Source organism: Mesocricetus auratus, unplaced genomic scaffold (genome assembly GCF_017639785.1).
Source record: "Mesocricetus auratus isolate SY011 unplaced genomic scaffold, BCM_Maur_2.0 Super-Scaffold_100676, whole genome shotgun sequence".
Taxonomy (NCBI): Eukaryota; Metazoa; Chordata; class Mammalia; order Rodentia; family Cricetidae; genus Mesocricetus; species Mesocricetus auratus.
This window is the reverse complement of record NW_024429266.1, coordinates 186,639,750-186,654,054: the sequence shown is the minus strand read 5'-3', so window position 1 is coordinate 186,654,054 and position 14,305 is coordinate 186,639,750. Positions and strand designations below refer to the sequence as shown.

The 14,305-nt window shown below is 50.9% G+C and overlaps 1 protein-coding gene across 1 annotated transcript in view; it reads left to right on the top strand.

Annotated features, from left to right (window-relative positions):
* The first annotated feature begins 207 nt into the window (after positions 1-207).
* Tead4 (TEA domain transcription factor 4) overlaps positions 208-14,305 on the top strand; it is a 78,225-nt gene continuing 64,127 nt past the window's right edge. Inside the window, exon 1 of the mRNA XM_040737971.1 lies at positions 208-437. The gene's annotated coding sequence lies outside the window, so the exon portion shown is untranslated. The remainder of the gene's footprint in view (positions 438-14,305) is intronic.

The window sequence follows — 14,305 nt, the reverse complement described above, 5'->3', positions numbered from 1 at the left end:
CCGGGTGTGTGGGGAGCTGGATGAGAGCGGGAAATCGGTAGACCAGAGCCTAGGCGGGTGGGTGCGAGCGGCGGGAGGCGCCGAGGGATCCGCGGGGTCCTCGGGTGTCTCGGCCCTGCCCCGTCCCGTGGCTGCCCGCGCTCCCCCGGGCTCCGCCCCACCGCTCAGCCCGGCCCCTCTCCGACCGGGTCTCCTCCCCGAGGTGCGGGCGGCAGCGCCACTCCCTCCGCTCCCAATCCAGCCGCGCGCGTCTCATTCCAGCGCCCATTCCGCGCATTCCTGCCGGGCTCCTCTGCAAACTCCGGCCCCGGGGGTGGGGACCGCCGCAGCTCCGCGCTCCGGCCCCGCAGCCGCCGCCGCTGGAAGACTTGGCGCCCCGAGCGGACCTGCTGCAGCCGGCCGAGCGCTCCCACCCCGCCTCCCGCACCCTGGGACCGGTAAGTCTGGCGAGTTCGGAGGATATCGGCGTCCCGCGTGGTCCCAGGCAGCACTAGAGGACCATCGGGGCACGTGCGGGAGGTGGAGCTCAGGGGCTGGGCATAGCAAGGTCGCCTGGCTGAGATATCAGAAATAGGCGATTTAAGAGCCCCAGCTAGTTTCTTTTCTACTTTTCGGCCAGGAGAAGCTAGCCGCGGAGGGAGGCGTGTGGCTTGCACCTTTTGCAGAGGTCCCCAGGGTTTGAGACGCTGTTGCTCCCAATGCTGAGGAGTGATGGACAAGAGCTCCCCAAACTCCAAGGCACTATACCCTAGCAGGTAGCCCAGGGGCGCGCGGCGTTGCACACACACGTCAGGGGGCTCCAGGCACACCCACACCCCGATTCCGTGAGTGAGTTTAAGCGAGATCTTACTGTGCCAGCATCCTTAAGTTTTGGGTGTTACCTGAGGGTGAGAGATCTGGGCACTGTGACTCACCTTGCTTTCAGTAGGCGCGTTTGTTTGTGCTGAACGTGACAGTGTGTACATTGTACTACAGTGCGCCTTGAAGAAGGTGCCGTGTGAAACCCTGAGTGTCGGGAGTGGGTGTGTGGTGCCTCCCTCCTCTCCAAGACTGTCCTCGCTCTGAGGATGTTGGTTCTGGCTCTGACTTCTTCCTGCAGAACCGGAGCAGGAGACGGTGTTTGCAACCTCTTTGTGTGCAGGGAGAGTTTGACAGTAGTAGTTGGAGGTGTCCTCCCGTCCCCCCTCCCCACTCCATCCCTGCTGGGTTGGGCAGAGCTGGCAGGAAGCTGCCTACACCTGCCCCCCTTCCAGGCAGCTGTCTTTCTGAGGGAGAGTTGATCCTGTTCTGGGGGAATGGTTTAGAGAGCTGTTGGGAGGCTGACATCTCTGCCCTTAGGGAATAGGATGGGCTTTTGAGAATGTTTGTGGGGGTGGGCCCCACAAAAGGAGAGACCTTGTTAGATTGTTTTCTTTTGGGACAGAAGTCTAGTCTAGCCTGGCCTAGTACTACTTACTACCTTAGCATAAATTGACTTTCATCCTTCTGCCTCAAAAAACAAAACAACACAACGGAACAACAACAACAACAAAAAACAACAAAAACAAAACCACAAAAAACAAATAACTTTTTTTTTTTTGAGACAGACTCAAAAGACCAGTCTGGCTTTGAACTCACAGCAGTTCACTTACCTCAGCCTTCTAAATTCTGGGCTTACAGGCCTGAGTCAGCAGACTTGGGTGACCATGTTGGATGTTGGGATGTTGATAGTGTTTCTAAGTTGTCCTCAAGGACAAAACAGCATCAAAGTTTACTGGTCTAAACTACCTCTCAGGGTTAGCCTCTTCTTGGAGCACCAAGGGGGAAAAATCTCATTCCTTAATAGACTATTAGACCTGACTCCTCCTGAGTAGTTGGGGTCTTGTTCTGTAACCCAGACTTCATTCAAACTGGGTAATCCTCTGCCTCAGCTTCCAGAGCGTGGGGAACCGTGAGTAGCTCAGTGCCTTAGTGACAGTTTGGAAGGTGAGGGCTGCCTTGGGCTTGTTAGCTTCCTCCAGGATGATGGTATGAGTGCCACAGACAGACTTGGTGTCAGAGTTCTCCCTCATGAACACAACAGAGATGACAGCTAGGGTTTCTTGGGAGGAAGGAACAGAAAACGGTCAGGAGTGGGGGCTCCTGTGTTTATCCTTCCTTCTATCCTGCTAATGTAGATTAGATAATGTGCTGGGAAATGCCTCATATCCCTGAGCACTCAGGCCATGTGTACTGCTGGTTTACAAAAAACAGCTCTGTAGGGTAGAAAATGCACAGCATGGGGTCAGACAGACCAGACCCGGACAGATCTTGAGACTCACTCACTACCTTTAAGGCTTTTGGGCTCAGTTTCCTGATGAGTAACATTTAGGGAGTGAGAGGGGGAGGGGGAGTAACTAGTACTTGCAGAAAGCTTGTGCTGAAAACTCTGTTTGCAAAGCTCCTGATGGCACATCCCAGGGCCCATGGGAACGGCAGCGTAGCTTATGTTTTCCCAAGCTTGCCCCCTTCCTCCTTCCATGCTGAGGGCTGAATTCAGGGTCCTATACCACGTGAAATTTGAATGACCGTTCCTCTGAACCCCCCTTGGGAAACCTCGCCCCGTTCATCGCATCTGCTTTGCCGATGTGAACTGAACATTTGCTGGGGGTCCCGTGCCATGGGGAGGCCTTCCTTTGCCTCCCCAACAGCATTCCCAGCTCCCATACGCTCATTTCCATTTTGCCCTGCCCTGGGGTGAATTTGTTGAGCACTGTTGGACCCTCTGCCATTGTCCAGCCCTTTTGTGGGGAAACTGAGACCCCGAGAGGGACCATAAAACCTTCAGGATTGCATATGCCCTGAGTGGCAGAGTTGAGAGTAAAACCTAAGCTCTACACTTTAGATTCTGTCTCCTGCATTGTGGAACCCAATATCTGGGCCCCCAAACCCTAGCTTCTGTTGCTCATCCCGTATGGAAACTGTAACAGTCTGACTTGGGTGGTGGCTGCCTTTCTGTGATACAGGTAGACGATTCTCCTGCGTCCGAGAAGAAAGTATACAACTACTTTATAGTAGGATATAAGCACACCAGTCTGGGGGGACCCCACGAGCCTTCTATTGCGTTCTCCTTCCTCTAAAGGTCTAAGTATTACTCTGCCAGGTATGTGCGAGGGAGTGTGTGTGTGTGCACGCGTTCAGGTTTGCTAAGTACACTGCCCCACCCCTGAGCTCCTGTCCGGGCTCTTGTCTTTCCCATCTCCCGGGATGCAAATGTCACAGCCTCCCTTGGCCTCCCTTCTGCAGTCTTGTGCTGGTGACAGTCACAAAGCCATACCTATTGCCAAACTTGTGTCTCCTCCTTCTCAGGGGAGGTAGAGGGACACTGGCCCCTGACTTTGGGCCTTACCCTTCCTGTAACTGAGGCGTCTGGTGGCGCTTGGGAACTCAGGGCTGCTTTGCCCCCTTGACCCTTTGTTGGCAGAAGTGGGAACAACAGCTCTGTTTAAAGCTCTGAAACTGGAGCTGAACAGCTGCTCCCCAGCACCCTGAGGGCGGGGTGTCACCAGGCTCAGGGGCCCAGGTGGAGGCTGGGGTAGGGCAGGCTGCCTCACTGGGAGCCTGGAGTCTCCATCTCCAGGGTTGCCTTGACCTCTTGTGAAATGGTAGTTTTCTCCGTGCTGGTTTTGTTTTCTTTTTTTAAGGCTATGTGTTCGGGATTGTCTAGCCACACCTGTGTGGTTGTTCCTAGGGCCCTCAGCTGCCGGGACAGGATCTGTGGGAAGTTTCCCACCAGAACTTCAGGCCAAGATCTATGCCCATCTGTTTGCTTGTGACACAGGCCAGCTTTCCAGAAAGGCAGGAGGATGGGCCTGCTGCTCCCTGGTTTGGGCCAGCTTCTCGGCCAGGCCAGGGTGGGCAGGCAGGCCCCCATGGGTGGGGACCCAGTTTCCTTTGACCCAAACTCAATGGGAACAATAGACTTCAGAGGAGTCACCAGGGGCAGGAAATGGAAGCTGCGCTAAGGCCAGGGTGACCCTCCTGGGGGATGGGACTGCATATCCGGTTGAGTGTTAGGACCAGTGCAGAGGGCACTGGGGAGGGGCTGATGACACATAGGGTGGGCCCTGGGGTGGGGCTCTCTGCCTAAGGGGGCTGTTGACTTAGGGTGAAACCTGAGCAGAAGGACCCATTATTTGCTTGAGCACTTTGTTGTGTGTCTTAAGCAAAGCCCTTGTGTCTGGCAGCCTCCTGCCAGGTTTCTGCCAGGCTCACAGGGCCAGAACCGTGCCTTCCCCTTCCCCGGGAGCCCCCAGGATGGCTCCGTGAGTTGGCTTGGCCAGGATGAAAGACTAGTGTTGTTTCTTCCTGGCTGCCCTCCAACCTGGCTGCCTTCCACCTTGGCATTGAGCCCCAAGTAAGAGTTGATGGAAGGTGACGTTGGGCAAAGCTCTGGGTAGGGAGACAACAGCCTTGGGTCAGTTGGACTACTGTGAGGAGAGTTCTTCAGCCACAGTCACAGCCAGACAGGCAGGGGGAGATTCCTGCCTGAGGCAGGTGGTGGAATGTTCTAGGAGCCTGGACATTATCTTGCCATCATCTATGGAAGGGTGGGACAGATTCTGTGTGCATGCGCTAAGGTGCGCCTTGCTTTGGGAGAAGCGAGGGTCAGTCCATGGAGTTTTTTGTGTGAGTTCATTTTGCTAGATTCTCACAGGTCATCTTTGGGGGTGCAGAGAGCAGCCTTAGGAGTGGCTGTAGGAAAAACACATGCCAGCCTGATTTATTTATTTCTCCAAGGGACAAGATGAAGGTTCTGAAAATGGCAGAGCACTGGATTTCTTGTCCAAACCTTGCCCAGTTCTAGATCAAGTTTTATTCCATTTATTGGCTAGTTGGTTTGTTGGTTTGCCATGCTGAGCCTGGATCCCAGGAACTCATGCATGCTAGCAAGTGCTCTGACCCCCCCCCCCTCCGCTAGTCCTCTGTGTCAGAGTTTTTCATAAAATCTCTATGGAGAAATGGAGTTTGAGGTAACTAGTCTCTAGTCTCTAGCCTGGATTCACTCCAAGTAATCTTTGGATGGAGAAATATTCTTTCTTTTTCTTTTTTGTTTGTGGTGCTGGGACTGGGGGCAGGGGTGGGTGGGTGGGAGACGGGACTTGTGCATTCTGGGCAAGCTCTATCACCGCTCGACACTGTAACTCCGCAGTAAGGTTTTTCAACTTCATAGTTTTCCTGGGAACCAGAGAAGTGACTGGTGTCGGGTGTGTCTGGTTGGAGGACTATCTTGGGCACTGTGTGCAGAGCTCACCCTGCGTCTCCCGCAAGGCCAGGGAACTTTCTAACGGCAGAGCCCACAGCTCTCTCTAGCCCTATGCTCTGTTAGCCCTGTGGGTGTTGAGGATCATGAGGAAGCCCTGGATGGCAGAACCAGGCCTGCGTCATCTCACTGGCTAGAATGTTCTAGGAGGCCGGAGGTTAAGCAAAAAGAAGACATAACATCTTTCATTTGCCTGGAAAGCAGCTTACCCCAGTGCAGGCTAGGCGAGCAAGCACTCTCCCACGGAGGTGGTGGTGTTTTCTGAGCATGTCTCTCAAGCTGGCTTCAGACTCATCTCTAGCCGACAAGGGCCTTGCACGGATGACGCTGCAGGCCTCGCCTCCCCTGTGCGTCTAGCCGCAGGTAGAAACGAGGGCATTGTGTGTGCCAGGCAAGCATCCTGCCAAGTAAGCTACGTCCCCAGCTCTTGTATTTATTTTCTTTGGAGACAGAGGCTCAGGTAGCCCAGGCTGGCCTCAGCCTTAGTATGTAGCTCTGGGTAAACATAAATGCCCTGTCGCCCTGCCTCTGCCTTCCAGGTACCAGGACTGCTGTTGAGCACTGTGGTGTCTGACTTGTGTTTGCAGGTAGGGTGGCACACTGTAGCCCATGTTGGTTTTGAACCCATAGCAGTTCCCCTGCCTCGACCTCCTGTTATTAAGATGAGAAGGTGTGAGCCACCACAACTGGGTTTAATGGGTTTTTAATTTTTTTTTTTTTTTTGGTTTTTCGAGACAGGGTTTCTCTGTGGCTTTGGAGACTGTCCTGGAACTCTGTAGACCAGGCTGGCCTCGAACTCACAGAGATCCGCCTGCCTCTGCCTCCCGAGTGCTGGGATTAAAGGCGTGCGCCAGGGTTTTTACTTTTTTTCTTGTTAAAATTAATATAGATTCATAGTAGAGAACCTGGAAAATGAGAAGGAAATTGAGAGGAAAAAAATCAAAATGCCCCATAATACCACAGTTTAGGTATGAGGCAGTGTAATTATGAAGTCTTTACTCAGTTTTCTGACTCTGGCCACATCAAGAACCACATCTGGTGTTTAAAGGTGGAGAACACCCATGAGAATTGTGTTTGCCTGGGGTAGCCCAGTAGAAGAGCATTGCCTGGATAGCACGACAGAACCCTGGATTTCATTTGTAGGACCACTGAAAGAAAAAAGTACGAGATTAAATTTGTTGTGTGTGTGTGTGTGTGTGTGTGTGTGTGTGTGTGTGTGTGTGTGTATGTATGTGTATGTGTTTGTGTGTATGTGTATGTGTGTGTGTATGTGTATGTGTGTGTATATGTGTGCGTGTTTGTGTGTATGTGTGTGGCAGTTTTGTGGCTTTATTTAAGTACAAATAAAATGTCTATTTGTTTTCTTCACTGTGGTTTGGCATTGGTGACTGACGGTCAGCCCTATTGCTCTTTCCTTGATGGCTTTGTGGTTCTTGGAGAACACATTGTGAACGATTGCACACCTGTCTTAGCACAGGAACTGGTACATAAGGAGCATCCCCCCCCTTTGCGGGCCAGGAACTTCCTGAAGCTGCTGAGCGGCACATGGCTTGCATCAGGATTTGACACTTGGATATTCTCTGCATTGTGTTTGTTGCTTATACCTGTGGGTTCCCACCAGTTACACTTAATTTAGTGGCTAGTGCCAGGTGAATATCTTGGTTCCTTTCTGCGTGTGTGATCTTGGGCTTCGTTGGAGGTCAAAGGGCAGTGGTGATGCCCAGCTGGAGCAGGCAACAAGAAAGGCGGGGCTTTGGTATCTCTAAATTTTAAAAAAATGTTATCATATGTGTGGTTTGCCTGTGTGTGAGTCTGTGTACCACGTGTGTGTAGTACCCTCAAAGGCCAGAAGGTGGGGTTGGACTCCCTGGGACTAGAGCTATATAGATGGTTGTGAGTCACCCATTGTGGGTGCTGGGGATCAAGCCCTGGTCTCTGCATCTTTGGAGGAGCAGTCAGTGCTCTTAGTTACTAAGCTGTCACTCCAGGCCCTGGTTCTCTAAGTCAGTATCACTAAGGCAGGCCTCAAACTCCAGGTAGCCTGGAACTTTGTTTTGTTTTTTGTTTTTGTCTTTCAAGACAGGGTTTCTCTGTATTGTTTTGGAGCCTGTCCTGGAACTCGCTTGGTAGACCAGGCTGGCCTCGAACCCACAGAGATCCACTTGCTGCTGCCTCCCGAGTGCTGAGGTTAAAGGCATGTGCCACTAATGCTCAGAGATCTGGAACTTTGGATTCCTGTTTCTCTGCTTTGAAGTGCTAGATGGAATTCCAGGCATTTGCTACCACGCCTGCTTAGGGCTTGAAGGTCTTAATTGAGGGTGATGGGAGACTGGAGGCTGTGATCTTTGGTGTTGTCATTCCTCACTCCTGAAGGCAAGCAGCCCCTCTTGGTGGCCACAGCAGAGGTGGTCCCCCGGCCCTTGGAGCCCCATGTTGGAATCTGTGGGTGTTGTTAGGAAGTTGTGGAGGAGGTGTCTACACTCTTCCCTGTGTGAGAAATTGGATGGATGACCTGGGTACCTCTGTTTTAGCCCTTCTGTGGTACTGGGCCTTGGGTTTTCATGTTAGCTTGAGAGGACCCACCAGTGACATTAGGGGAACTCTCCCACCAGAGATACCTACTAGAGGGAGGTAGAGCTGCCTTCTGAACTAGAGGTTAGGGCGGGAGAGGGGAGTGTCCAGGTTGGTCAGGAAAGAGAACAGGAGGGTGTGGCAGTTACTGTCTGGTCCCCCCCATCTTTGAATTAGAGTCAGGCCACACCTTGGCCCTGCCCTGAAGCTAAGGTTTGCGGAAGGTGACCCCAGAATGGAGAACTAGTCCGGATGCCAGAGGGGAACTACCCAATAGAAATAAAATCTAAGAAGACTGTAGAATGGCTCAGTGGTAAAACACTTGGTTCATGTTCAAGGCTGTGGTTCCATCTTGAGGCTGAGGCAGGAGGATTGTAAGTATGAGGGTAGCTTAGGCTGTATAGTATGACTCTGTATCAAAAAATTGAAGGGCCAGGGTAGCGAGTTGGTGGTAGAATGCTCGCCCAGCGTGTGCAAAACTCTGGGTTTGTCCAGGAAAGATGACTTCACAGGTGAAGGTGCGTGTTGCCAAGCCTGACAGCCTGGGTTCAGTCCCTGGGTCCCGCATGGTGGAAGGAGAGAACCAACTCCCCTAAATTGTTCTTGGCCCTCACACTCCTGCAAGGGCACGTGTGCAGCCACACCCCCAGCAAACATATAAAATACGCACACCTTTAGTTCCTGTACTTGGGGCAGAGGCAGATAGATCTCTATGAAGCTAATGTGTCTCTACATGGCATTCCCGATCTTCCAAACAAGGGCTTTATAGTGAGACCTTGTCTCAAAGTCAACAAACAACTAAACACGGGGCCGGAGAGATTGTGGAGCAATAAGAGTAATAAGAGCAGTTACTGTTCTTGCAAAGGGCCCAGGTTCAGTTTACAGCCCCCATGTCAGATGGGCAGCCCACACTCTGTAACTCCAGTTCCAGGGGATCCAGCATCCTCTGTTGACCTCTGCAGGCAACAAGCACATCCATAAGTAGAAAACAGTCACACAGATAACATTAAAAATATTTTAAAGTAATATGTCAAAAATAAAAAGCTCTATGTCACATCCCTAGTATTCCCTAACATTTTATAATATGTTCTGACTTACTGTAATATTAGATTTTTAACGTGTTAATGGATAGGGAAAGGTCAGTCAGTGGTAGAGAATTTTCTTTACATATGTAAGGCCTCGAGTTCAGTCCCTAGTGCTGGGAGGAAAAGTAAAATGGTGAACAACCTAGTTGGTGTTATTCATAGAGTACTAAAAAGTTACAGTTAAAGAAGCATCACAATTCAGATTAGCCACATCTCATTTTAGTGCTACTTGGTGCGTGGGGCTAGGCGTACTGTTTGGATAGCATAGCTTTCCAGAAAGCCTGCTTGAGTCTGAGCCCCTGTCCTGTCCACCTAGGATGGTTGTGGTCAGTCGGTCTATCTGTTGGTCAGTCTGTCTCTCTGTCATCTGTTTCTCCTTTTTCTTTTTGAGACAGGACCTCTCTATGTAGTCCTAGTTGTCCTACAATTAGACCTGTAGACCAAGCTGGCCTCGAACTCAGAGATTCACCAGCTTTTGCCTCTCAAATGCTGAGATTAAAGGCATGCACCACTACTGCCTGGTCAGAAAGGGTTTTCTAGGGCAGGTTATTAACCTGTGTGGTGTACCTCAGTTTCCCCTCTGCGGAATGAAGGTAAAAATGTTCATAGAAACCCATAATCAGTGGCACAAACCTGTAATTCCAGTGCTCTGGATGGAGGCTGAGGCAGGAGAATCTCAGAATTCAAGGCGGCTATAGCTACATGAGACCCTATCTTAGCGAGAGAGAGAGAGAGAGAGAGAGAGAGAGAGAGAGAGAGAGAGAGAGAGAGAGAGAGAGAGAGAGAGAGAGAGAGTCAGTAGCAATTTCACAGTGTTATGAAGATTAAATGAGTTAATATTTAAAGTGCTTTGGTTCTTGCCCCTCCTAAGCACCGTGTAAGTGTTTGTCAAATAAATGACTTATAGGTGGTCCTCAAACTAGACACGTTGGAATTTTTAAGGAGTGGCTGGTGATACGTTTGGAAGAGTCCAGTTGTGGAGTGGCCTGGGGAGTCCTGGCAAGCTGGGCCTGTGCCCTTGTGCTTCTGTTGTAAAACTGACTTCAGATGAGGGACACCATCACCTGTGGCTGCTAATGAGAAATGGCAGCTCTGAGGTGATGGGACAGTCTCCAGTCCCCAGGGTCTGTCTGCCAGGCCTGGGAACTCTGGGAACGAGCAGAGATCCTCAGAAATGTCCCTCCATAAGTTTGTGACCTCGTGTGTGACAGGAGGTGGACCGTAAGCCGTTGCGGTGCTACTAACACAAGAAGACCCTGTTTAGGTAGCTTCCTGCACACCTAGAAAACACTGCAGGCTCCCCGTGTTCTGACCACAGCCCTTCGCCAACCCACAGCACCCACAAAACACCAACTGTGTGCTCCTTTTGGGGCAAATGTGAATGGAAGGCCTGGTGGCTGGTCTGATAGTCAGTGCCTGCAGTGAACAGTTAATGACAGTCTTCAGGATGAAGTGTATTTAGAGGCCCAAGTGACTCGTTCAAGGAAGGCTTCTTGGAGGAGATGAAGGAGAAGCTTTGAGAATAGGTAGGGCTGTGGCAATATGTGTAAGAGAGGGGACACAGGAGGAAGAAACATCCGTTTAGGCTGAAATGCCATTGTGTGAGGGCTGTTATCAAGTGGGTATAAAAGAGAGAGATTTGAGTTGCACACAGGATGTAGGTGTGTGTGTGTGTGTGTGTGTGTGTGTGTGTGTGTGTGATTGATGACTGACCTCTGCAATGCTAGGTAGGCAGGTCACCACTGAGTTCTGCCCAGGGATTATGTTAAATGTACATGAACAAAATGTCCTTCATGGTGTATAGTTTATGGTTTTTGACAAATGTGTGGAGTTGTATGTACACATCACCATTAAGGTACAGGATAGTTTCATCTTCCCCATATTCCTTCATTTACAGTCATCTCCCCTCCCCCATGCTCATCTCTTAGCAACACCAATCTGTTCTCTAGTTCGGTGAGTTTTTGCCTTTTCAAGAATGTCATGTGGCCAGACGGTGGTGGTGCACGCCTCTAATCCCAGCACTCTGAGAGGCAGAGACAAATGGATCTCTGTGAGTTCGAGGCTAGCCTGGTCTACAAAGCAAGTTCCAGGACAGCCAAAGCTATACAGAAAAACCCTGATTAGAAAAAAAAAGAAAGTCGCCAGGCGGTGGTGGCGCATGCTTTTAGTCCCAGTACTTGGGAAACAGAGGCAGGTGGATATCTGAGAGTTCGAGACCAGCCTGGTCTAGCTCCAGGACAGCCTCCAAAGCCACAGAGAAACCCTGTCTGGAAAAAACAAAACAAAAAACAAAACACCATGCAAAACAGATCATACAGCTGCATATCTTTTGGGTCTGGCTCCTTTAGCTCCCCATAATACCTTTGGTAGCCATCCAAGATGCTACGCTTGCTGACCTGCAGTTTGCTCCTCTTTAGCACTGAGTGGTGCTGCATTACTGTAAATGGATGCTCCACAGTGTGTTAGTCGTCTTGTGTTTTTCAGCTAGTTGTGAATAAAATTTCTCTTAGTATGCATTTTCTGTTTCTGTGTGAACACAGGCTTTTCATTTTTCTTTCTTGTTTTTTTTCGAGGCAGGGTTTCTCTGACCTTGGAGGCTGGCCTGGAACTAGCTTTTACTAGGCTAGTCTCAAACTCACAGAGATCCGCCTGCCTCAGCGCCCGGCTCGGCTTTTCATTTTTCTTGTATTAATACTTAGGATTGGAATGGCTGGGTCTTTTGTAACAGATATGTATGTTGAATGTTTTGAGACACTGCTTCTTTCTTTCTTTTTTCTGTTTTTTTTTTGGGGGGAGGGGTTTCAAGACAGGGTTTTTCCTAGAACTCACTCTGTAGACCAGGCTGGCCTCGAAACTCACAGAGATCTGCCTGCCTCTGCCTCCCGAGTGCTGGAATGAAAGGCGTGTTTCACCACCGCCCGGCTCGTTTTTTCTTTCTTTTTTTCTTTTTTTGTTTTTTTGAGACAGGGTTTCTCTGTATTGTTTTGGAAGCTGTCCTGGAACTCGCTCTGTAGACCAGGCTGGCCTCGAACTCACAGAGATCTGCCTGCCTCTGCCTCCCGAGTGCTGGGATTAAAAGGCGTGCACAACCGACACCCGCCTTCTTTTTTATTTTTCAACACAGGGTTTCTCTGTGTATCCCTGGCGGTCCTGGAACTCTATCGACCAGACTGGCCTTGAACTCACAGTGATCCGCCTGCCTCTGCCTCCCGAGTGCTGGCATGAAAGGCGTGCGCCACCACTGCCCGGCTTCAGACTGCTCTTGAACTAACAGCAGTTCTCCTGATTCAGCTTCCCAAGTGCTGGGATTACATGTGTTTGCCACCATTTCAAGAAAAAGATCCCCAAAGGAAGGTAACTGGTGTGAGGGTCTCTGGAAGTGGTGAGCATGACCTCTCTTCAAGGGCAAAGGTTGGACCCAGGCTGAGGTATGGGGAACCCAGAGAGCAGTCTATGGAGAAGTATAATAGTGTCCCGTCCCAGGCTTCGTGCCCCTACCCCCCCCCGCCCCCGTCTGCTTCTGCCTTAGGACATGTTTAGAGCCCACGTCAGAGTAAAGAGTCTCAGGTGGGCATCCTCTCTGGTTGACCAGTGGTACCTGGTCTTCCTTCATGCACGGTGGGTCAGACTGGGCTGTCTCCACCCAGGAAAGAACAATGGCTATTGCGCCAGCCTGCACCTCAGCCATTTACATGGCCTTGTTTCCAAACTGCATGACCATGTGTTCTGGAATGGGAGGTGGGGTGGTTGGCGGGCCTTCAGGGGTGCTGGGTGGGTGGTTGAGCAGAGGGACTCAGTGGGGTGAGTTTTCTGGGTCAGGGTGGATCCTCTGCTTTGGTGACCTCAGTCTAGAGTGTCACCCTCATCCCTATCTGTGTAGCTCCAAGACATTTCTATGGAAAATGACCAAGGCCAGGTGGATGCTGCCCCCCCCCCAGAGCTGGACCGTACCCTTGCCTTCCTGTGTTCTGGGAACATGGCTCTGTTCATTCCTTCTCCAGAGAGGATGAAGACCTTGAGCTCAATGAGGGGCAGAACTCCAGTTACTGGTTTCGGTTTAGCCTCAGGTCCTGGTTGGACAAGGGTAGCCCTGTGTCCCTGGGAGAGTCGTTGAGGGCCAACCCAGCCCTAAGGGGGAAATAAGCTGTAGGTGTGTGTGCTCTATCTGCCCCAGGGGACTGCTACCTGATGGGATTATGGTGGTCAGCCCCAGGGCCTGTCTGGCAAAGACTCCAGTTAAAGACTCTCACCAGTTTTGCTTTAGTATGGAAGCCTGAAGAAAGGTCCCTAGGAAGGAATATAAGTGTTAAGTCTTCCTTGTTCTAAAATTAACATTTTTTTAAAAATTACACTTTTAGCCGGGCGTTGGTGGCACACACCTTTAATCCCAGCACTCGGGAGGCAAAGGTAGGCGGATGTCTGTGAGTTGGAGGTGAATCTGATCTACACAGCTAGTTCCAGGAGAGCCTCCTAAACAATACAGAGAAAGCCTGTCTCAAAAAACAAATTACATTTTTATGTAGTGAGTGAGTGTGTGTGTGTGTGTGTGTGTGTGAGAGAGAGAGAGAGGGAGGGAGGGAGGGAGGGAGGGAGGGAGGGAGGGAGGGAGGGAGGGAGGGAGGGAGGGAGGGAGAGAAGATGCCGCAGCACACATGTGGAGGGAAAGGAGAGGACAGTTTTCAGGGGTCTGATCTCTCCTTCCACCTCGTGAGCCCTGGAGGTCAAACTCACATTGTTAGGGTTGGCAGCATGTGCCTTTACCCACTGAGCCATCTGGACTTTTTTTTCTTCACTATGTAACTGTGCTTGACCAGGAACTTACTGACCAGACAGGCCTCAAACTCACAGAGATCACCCTGCCCCTGTCTCCTGAGTGACAGGATTAAAGGTGTGTTTGGAGTTATAGAAGACTTGAGGAGGAAGTATAGAGTTCTTTGGTATATCTTCCCTCAGTTTCTTTGATTAGTAATATCTCACATTAGCGTGGTGCCTGTGTTACAACTGAGTGTTACAGTCGGTGTTAACAGTCTGTCAGCTTGTGGCTCACAGACGGGCTCTGATACCTGCATAGTGTGTGTACCTTCCGTGGCCATGTCATGCAGGATGGCTCCGCTGCCCTAAAAAAAAATCCTTCTCATCTTTTCCAACCCTAGATAGCTATCCTCTCGCTTCTCAATTAACCCAGGGAGTTTTTTTTTCTTCTTTCCTCACTCTGTAGCGGGTGCCAGATAAAAGATGTTGTGTGTCCCCCTGTGATGCTGCACTTTATTCCCTTGAGACAGGGTCCCTCTGAAGCTGGTGACAGACCAGTGGCGGAAGCCCGAGGTCCGCCTGTCTTCTCCTCCCCGCTAGCCCTGGGAGGAGCAGG